Source organism: Piliocolobus tephrosceles, chromosome 1 (assembly GCF_002776525.5).
Source record: "Piliocolobus tephrosceles isolate RC106 chromosome 1, ASM277652v3, whole genome shotgun sequence".
Lineage (NCBI taxonomy): Eukaryota > Metazoa > Chordata > Mammalia > Primates > Cercopithecidae > Piliocolobus > Piliocolobus tephrosceles.
Window position 1 is genome coordinate 16,206,000 of NC_045434.1, and position 7,627 is coordinate 16,213,626.

A 7,627-nucleotide genomic window follows, 5' to 3' on the forward strand; every position below is an offset into this window, starting at 1 on the left:
TGGCAGTAGTTGTTCTGAATAGGTACTTCCCTCCTCTGATTCCTCTACATGAAGCTGCCCTTGGTAGAAATGCACACTGCTTTCCTCTTCTGAGGAGGTAAGTCATGTATGGTCTTCATTCACTACATGTCTTCGACGTACCTGCCACTATAAGAACACGAACAGATTGGGTCATCATACAATGCAGATATGTATCAAAACATCAGTTTGTACCCCATTAATATGTACAATTACAATGTGTGCATTACGTAGATATGTATATAAAGATAGCTGAAAAATACTAGGTTACAAATTTATTTTGGTTCTTTGCATCATTTGACTGTGACTAATATCGCTGGCATGTGGCACATTACAATTGCTGAATGAACAAAACAAAATGGTTGTAACCTGTAGAGAAGAAGCATTTCCATAAAGGGACTAAATGTATACTTGACTCTCTGGATGGGGAAAGAGGTGCCTGGAAGGAGGCTGACCAAAGTGCCATCTCTGTATAAGATGTCGTTTACTGCACTTGTTTGAATTTTTTTTTTTTTTTTTTTTTTTTTTTGAGACAGAGTCTCTCACTGTCGCCCAGGCTGGAGTGCAGTGGCGCGATCTCAGTTCACTGCAACCTCCGCCTCCCTGGTTCATGCCATTCTGCTGCCTCAGCCTCCTGAGTAGCTGGGACTGCAGGTGCCTGCCACCACGCCTGGCTAATTTTTTGCATTTTTAGTAGAGATTGCGTTTCACCGTGTTAGCCAGGATGGTCTCAATCTCCTGACAAAGTGCTGGGATTACAGGTGTGAGCCATCGTGCCCAGCCACTTGTTTGAACTTTTAAGAATAAACTTAAATAATTGTTAACAATAACAAAGGAATGAGTGGTAGAGACTGAACGTGGGCATTTGCAGAGACCTGCATGGCAGGCATTGGTTTTGCGGTTGATCTGAAAGTGATTTTTCTACCTTCCCCATAAGTCTCCTGTATGACGAATGTGGAGAAACGCACCTTATCATCAGGGCTTGGCAGACACAGAAGGACAACTCTCAGAGGGTGTGTGAGCCTGCTGGGGAGCAGGGTGGTTAGAGGTCGAACGTCGCATCATTCATGCCAATGAAACAATACTGTGCTGCCACCACATGAAACAAGATGAAAGGGTGGATTGCCATCCTCCCAGTTCTACAGCGTCGTCAAGGACTTGGCAGAAGGTGTGAATCAGATCATTATTATCCTCTTTTCCCCTTTAATTTATCCTTATTGATGTTATAAGACAAAGTTGTTGGCAGGACAGTTTCTTATTTCATTTTTGATTTTATTTTTTTAAGGAGGATTTTTGCCTTAATCCCTCATAAGTATTCCAACCCTTTCTTCCTCCCTGCCTGCCCCATCCCTGCAGGAATGAATTCAGTTCCAAGCACTAGTACCAGCCAATTCCAGGTCATGGGCAGCCTTCCCTCTTTGGATCTTTGATGGGGGGACTGCAGTAAGGTAACCTGGTGTAGTTTCACTTTTTTTTCCTCCTTGATGATTTTCCAACACAAGGTTCTCTGCCCACCTTGGCTTTATTTTGCCGTGTAGCGCCTCACAGGAGCTCAGGTCCTGCACTCAGGCCTCCTCCTTGGGGAAGCACAGAGCTAGGAAGTAGGTAGGAAAGGGAGGAGTTTTTCCTCTGATTGATCACCAGTTTTTTCTTTCTTCTCTTTTTCTTTTTAAGACTAAGCAACAGCCATGCTATGTAAAATATGGGCAATTCTATAAGCCACAGCCATGATATATGAAATTTGGACAGTTTTATAAGCTGCTACGCTACTCTCCTTGACTTCTTGGGACTTTGCAACCAGTTGCAAAGGAAGGACTATCCTCTCCCACGTGGCAGAAGAAGAACATTCTCATGAAAGTACAGAGATCACTCAATCTTTTTCTCTAATAAGATCATTTTTTCTTATTTCTGTGACAGCTAAATTATCCTTTTGACTAAATGAAGCAAAGCATCAATATGTTTCATTGATTATAATTTAAATCTGTCTAAAGACTAGTTGGAAGAAGAGGCAATCTTTTACAGTCCTTAAACTTCAGCAGAAGTCACAGAATTCAACTATTTAAAGTTTACTTGTTCAAGTATTTTTCAAATAATTATTTTAAAATTTCAGAAAGAAAAAGGTATGTCATTTTATGGAATCTACTTTTTAGGGCATATATGACATAGTGGGTCAAATACTCCTTGGAGGCCATACTGTTAAGTTGGATGCTTTTCTGTTATTTCTTGGGCAAATTACTTGACCTCACTATGACTCAGTTTCTTAACCTGTAAAATGAGACGAAATGAGATAATAATATTACCTATCTCACAGGTTATTGTCAAAATCAAATGTAAAGCATGTTAAAACTCTGCCTGGTACATAGTAAATGGTAAGTGCTCTATAAGTGTTCGTGATTATTGTTGTCATAATTACGGAAGCTAACTAAGAGAAAAACTATCTCTAATAAAAAAGTTCAGTGAACTTTTTTGGGTCACCTGGGAAGACCTTTTATGACATACTACTAAAAAGAAGTTAGTTACGAGATACTTGGCTTTTGGTATCCCAAAAGCTCCCGATGAAGGACAAGAGAAGAAGAAAGAAGTGTAAGTGTAGCGATGCTGTTTAAGACTTTTCCAGTTAGGAAGAAGACAAGGGGACCCAGGAGTCTAGGGCCGTAGAGGCCTAGAGTTTCATGGAAAATGACAGTGGTGAGGTTATGATTTCAGGGAAGTGCACCCAGGACTTTAAAACCAACACGCAGATCAAATGTGAGCACTGTATCCTGGCAATAAAAGCAAAGGCTCTTTACTTGAAAAAGCCAAAAAGCAAGTGATTTGGGCCTAACATCTGCAAGACTAGGTAGGAGTTCTCCAAACTTGCTATCTGGCTCTCTTATTGTTCAAATTCTTCATATTGTTGCTGATTTTCTGTGTACTCATTAAATCAATTATTGAAAGAGGGGCAATAAAGTTTCAACCATAATTCTGAATTTGTCTATTTCTTTTGGTAATTCTCTGAGTTTTTGCTTTATGTGTTATATATTTGGGTAGTTTGAAGTTATGTTTTTAGGTGTGTATGTTTTTAGGACTGCTATGCAATGTTGGAGATGTTCCTCTTTATCTTATGAAATGACTTCTTTATCCTTGGTGTTATTCTTGACCATGAAATCTACTTTGATAATAATAATATAGACACTCCAGTTTTCTTTTGGTTAATGAGAACAAGGTATATATTGTTCCATTTATTTGCATTTAATGTATTTGTGTCTTTATATGTATTTATGGAGTACTTGCTCCATCTAAAACATTATTCTTGGGCTGGGGACAATAATTGTAAAGTGGGGAATGACATGGAAAAATTTTCACTTTAGAATGATTATTCCAGCAGCAGATCAGGGAGGGGAATGGGAAGGGACAATATTAGGAGGATTAGGACCCACTGGAGACTGGTATAATAATTCAGGCTGGAAATCACTGTGGCCTGAACTAAACTACTCACAGTGGGAGAGAAAGAAATTGATGGGTTATATTTAGGGTAGAATCATCATAATTCTGTGACTGAGTGGAAGTGGGAGGTAAAGGAACAAGGCATCAGAGTTGAAGATAGTGATGCCTTTACTGAGATACGGGACATTAGAGAGAGAACTGTTCAGTCTGAGACAGCTAATGGGACATCTAAGCAGAAACTGCAAGTACATGGTTAATAGACAGTTTTGAAATCAGCAGAGAAGATTGAGCTAGAGACTTGGGAGACCTTCATTCAAATATAGTAACTGAACAAGTAGCAGTGACTAAAACCATCCAGGGAGAATGTGCTGTCTAATCAGTGAGGGGAAGAGGAGATGAAAAGAGATGGGATGAGGAAGGAAGAGGACTTAGGTCAGAAATAGAAATGATAAGTGACAAAATTACATTTATAGATATAATGCAAAATGAGATAGAAAGAAGTTCAGATTTTATATTAGTAACAATTAATACCAAGTAAAAACTTAGATAAGTTGATATAGTTTCTCTAAAACCAACTTTACTAGTACCTCTTATATTCACATATTGTCATTGATCATTAGAGTTTTGTTTGTTTTGTGTGGATATTTAATAAGGTGAGACTTGAGACATTACCCATGGCAGGGTAGATCAATGGTATATACCTGAGATATGTGTCTTGATTGGCTCTATGACTCAGGCTCAAGATGCACCCACTGGCAGCCACACGTATCCCAGGAAGACTCGTTAGGCTCAAGAAACATGCTTTGAAGAATCCACCTTATCACAGCAGCCTCTCATCTTCCCCGCCCGCCTCTTCCTCTCAACACAGCCACTCTTGATTCTCGGAGTCTTTAAATGCTGATCCTTCTTGACCAGCACCCGGCATGTGTAGACATGCTTGGAAAGCTTACTAGCCATCAGGTTCATCCAGAATACAGGAGGTTTGTAAGAAAGTGACACACTGAGACTGAAATGATAGCTGGATCTTGGATATAAAAAGTTGCAAACAAAACATTGTAATCATGAGAGGGACATGTCTTCAGGCTTGGAAAGATCACTTAGCTAGCAGAGTGAAGGATGAATTGGTGAGAATTGAGATGGAGGGATGGAGACTGGTCAGAAAGATTTTTAACAACCTGATATAAAATAATAAGCCTGTATTATTACTTTATTTGTACCTCTACAGGGCAGTAAAGATGGGATTATGGATTCCAGTCATATTCAGGAAGTAGAATAACAGAACTGGTGCCTGATTGGCTTGCATGATAAAGACAACAGAATAGTGGAAGATGACTCCTTAATTTTCTACTTGGGCCGTTCACTTAATATTAATGCCGTAAAATACGGAATAATAAAAATTTCCAGTATTCTTACCTACTCTTAGAAAAGACTTTTCTCTACTGTATGAACTTGTTTTACTCCTATCTTCTATGGAAGTCACCACTGCCATAGGCATGTTCCACAGCTGCAGCCCAGCCAAGGCTGCACAACTCGCTTTCCATCTCTGGAAACCCGTAACAATGGGCCCTAAAATTCCTGAATTTTAGAGGATTTAGGCATCCTTTACTGGAGGCAATGAGGCCAATACAATGGGAAGCCAACAGACTGTTTTCTAGACTATATAATTCTCAGAAAAAAAAAAAGTTTGATAAGTTCATGCTATAGTGAGATGCTACTTGACTGACAACCCTATTTATTTTCCTCTGGATGAGTTTGGTCTGAGTAACAAAAGATTATTACAAATTTCGTGTTTCACTGCCTTTCCTTGTCTAGGGCAATATTCGGATATATATATCAAAATTGAATCTGTCTTTCTCATCTCTATCAGTAGGAAGATGTGGACAAGCATGTTGTAGAATGTGTAGTCATCTCAAAGTTAGCTTTTCAGTTCACACACAATATGCAATCTCTCTCACCTCATTTCTCTTGTCCTATACACAATTATTTTCTTTGAACAACCTTAAAAGTCAGGAGGAGCAGGTTATTACTATTATCCCTATTTACAGATTAAAGACTGAGGCCCAATGTGAAATAAGAAATAGGAATAGATCGGGGGTTGGAGCAGAAAAATGTGGTGTTGGACACATCAAGTTTGAAGTGCCTTTCCTGATGAAGACACCAAATAGGCGACTAAACATATGGATATGAAACTCAAGATATAGACTGGCATTGAAGATACAGATTTGGGAGTTATCAGCTTTTCAGAGTGAAGCAGAAAGATAGGAACGTGCAAGGGTGAAATGAAGCAATTCACTACACTTGTGTTTTCATATAAAGTAGAGGTAGGAAACTTATGGCCTATAGACAAAATTCATCACACAGACATACTTTTAAAAGGAGTGATATTGGAATCGTGTTTTAAAAACTGAGAAACATCACATAGAAACCCAATTTTCAGCATTTGTTTTGAAAGCAGAAGCTCTGGCATAGGTCATGTTCTCCCATCTCAATATTATGAAGGAGTTGAGTCACTTTTGTCACCTTTAGACAGAACATTCTCTTTTGTTTTGCCACAGTCCCAATCACTCTTTATTGTATTACTGGCCTGCATCACTACTTTGTCTTTCTGTCCTGCAAATTTTTGAGTTTGTGACCATCATTCACAGTCCCATTTGATCAGATTGGTCCAATTCTGGCAGTTTAAGTTCTTTCTTAAGGTACATCCCCAAACTTAGCAGCTCCATAAACCTTCTTCAGCAATCTGAGCCCTGAGAAATGACTCCAATCATTTAGCCTCCTCATGTGGTACTTGGAAGCACTGTCTTAGGATGTTGATGATCTTCTTTGGATAGCCAATTTCCCTACCTAGTCTCAAAGCCATTTGCAAGTGGCATACAGTGACTGCATTTCAGCGTGTCCAGCATTAGCATAGAGCTCTGCATAGAACTGATATTCAAAAAGTGCTGTGTGGCAAATAATTGAACAAGTGCCTGCAATTCAGTTTATAAAGCTCCTTACACTCATTTTCTCCTCAAAGAGTCCAAGGTGACCCAGCTCCTAATAAGAGAGCCAATACTCCAGCCAGGTTTTTAGAGTTATTTGGGGTCCTGACAGCTCTCAGCCTCACTTCCCCTAGAAGTGCGATAGTCATTTGTGAGCCATGACAGAGTTGAAGGTAGGACATTTGTGAGCCATGACAGAGTTGAAGGTAGGACAGTCTGACTATCAGGTGTCAGGGTAACATCAGGAATAAACTTACTGGAGGTGGCAGAGATCTCTCCTGATTCTCCTGAAAAAGGCAACAATTCAATTCAATACCTATTACTGGGGGTCAAACACATTCTGGAGACTATGCTAGACCCTATAGTTATACCAACAAAGAAAAGAGAGCAGAGGCAGCTCTGACTACAGGGAGCTTCAGGGTGGGAAAGAGGCCCGGAGAGCTAATAATAGCATCAGGAATATTAGAATTATTATACGCAAACTATGTCTACCATGTAGTAATTGCATCTTGAGTACAATAAAAGTCAAGCTCTAACATGTATGTTTGAAATGGAAAAACATACTCAAAGGCTTTTCAGGTCTAAAAAGTAGAACTTCTGGAAAATTTTCCATAAATTTTAAATGTAATGGATATGTATAACAATATATTAAACCCAGATGAAGAGACAGTTGGTATACTGAAAGACAAAATAAATTAACCAGAATGAAGCACAAAAACATAAGAGATTTATAACATGAGAAGCTAAGAGATGTAGAGTATAGACCAAGAAGGTCTATCATGCATAGAGTCAAAGTTTCAGAAAAAGAGGAGAGAGACATTGAGGCAAAGGCAATATTTATAAAAGTAATGCCTGAGGATGTTCTAGAACTGATTAAAGACGCCAGTCCACAGATTGAAGTAGACTAACTAAATAATAATAAATCCAGTTTTAGACCCATTTTGTTGAACTTGCAGAACCCCAAAATATAGAAGATCTTAAAAGCAGCCCAAAAAACCCACGTCCAAAACTATTGTCTTCAAAGGGGTGATAGACTAATACTTGATTTATCAATGACTTAACAGTTGCAATGAAAGCCAGAAGGCAATAGAAATCATGTCTTCAATTAGCTGTAAGAAAATAATGTGCATCTTATAATTCTATACAGAGAATATACTGTTCAATGGGGAAAGAACTCCCTATTCAATAAATGGTGCTGGGAT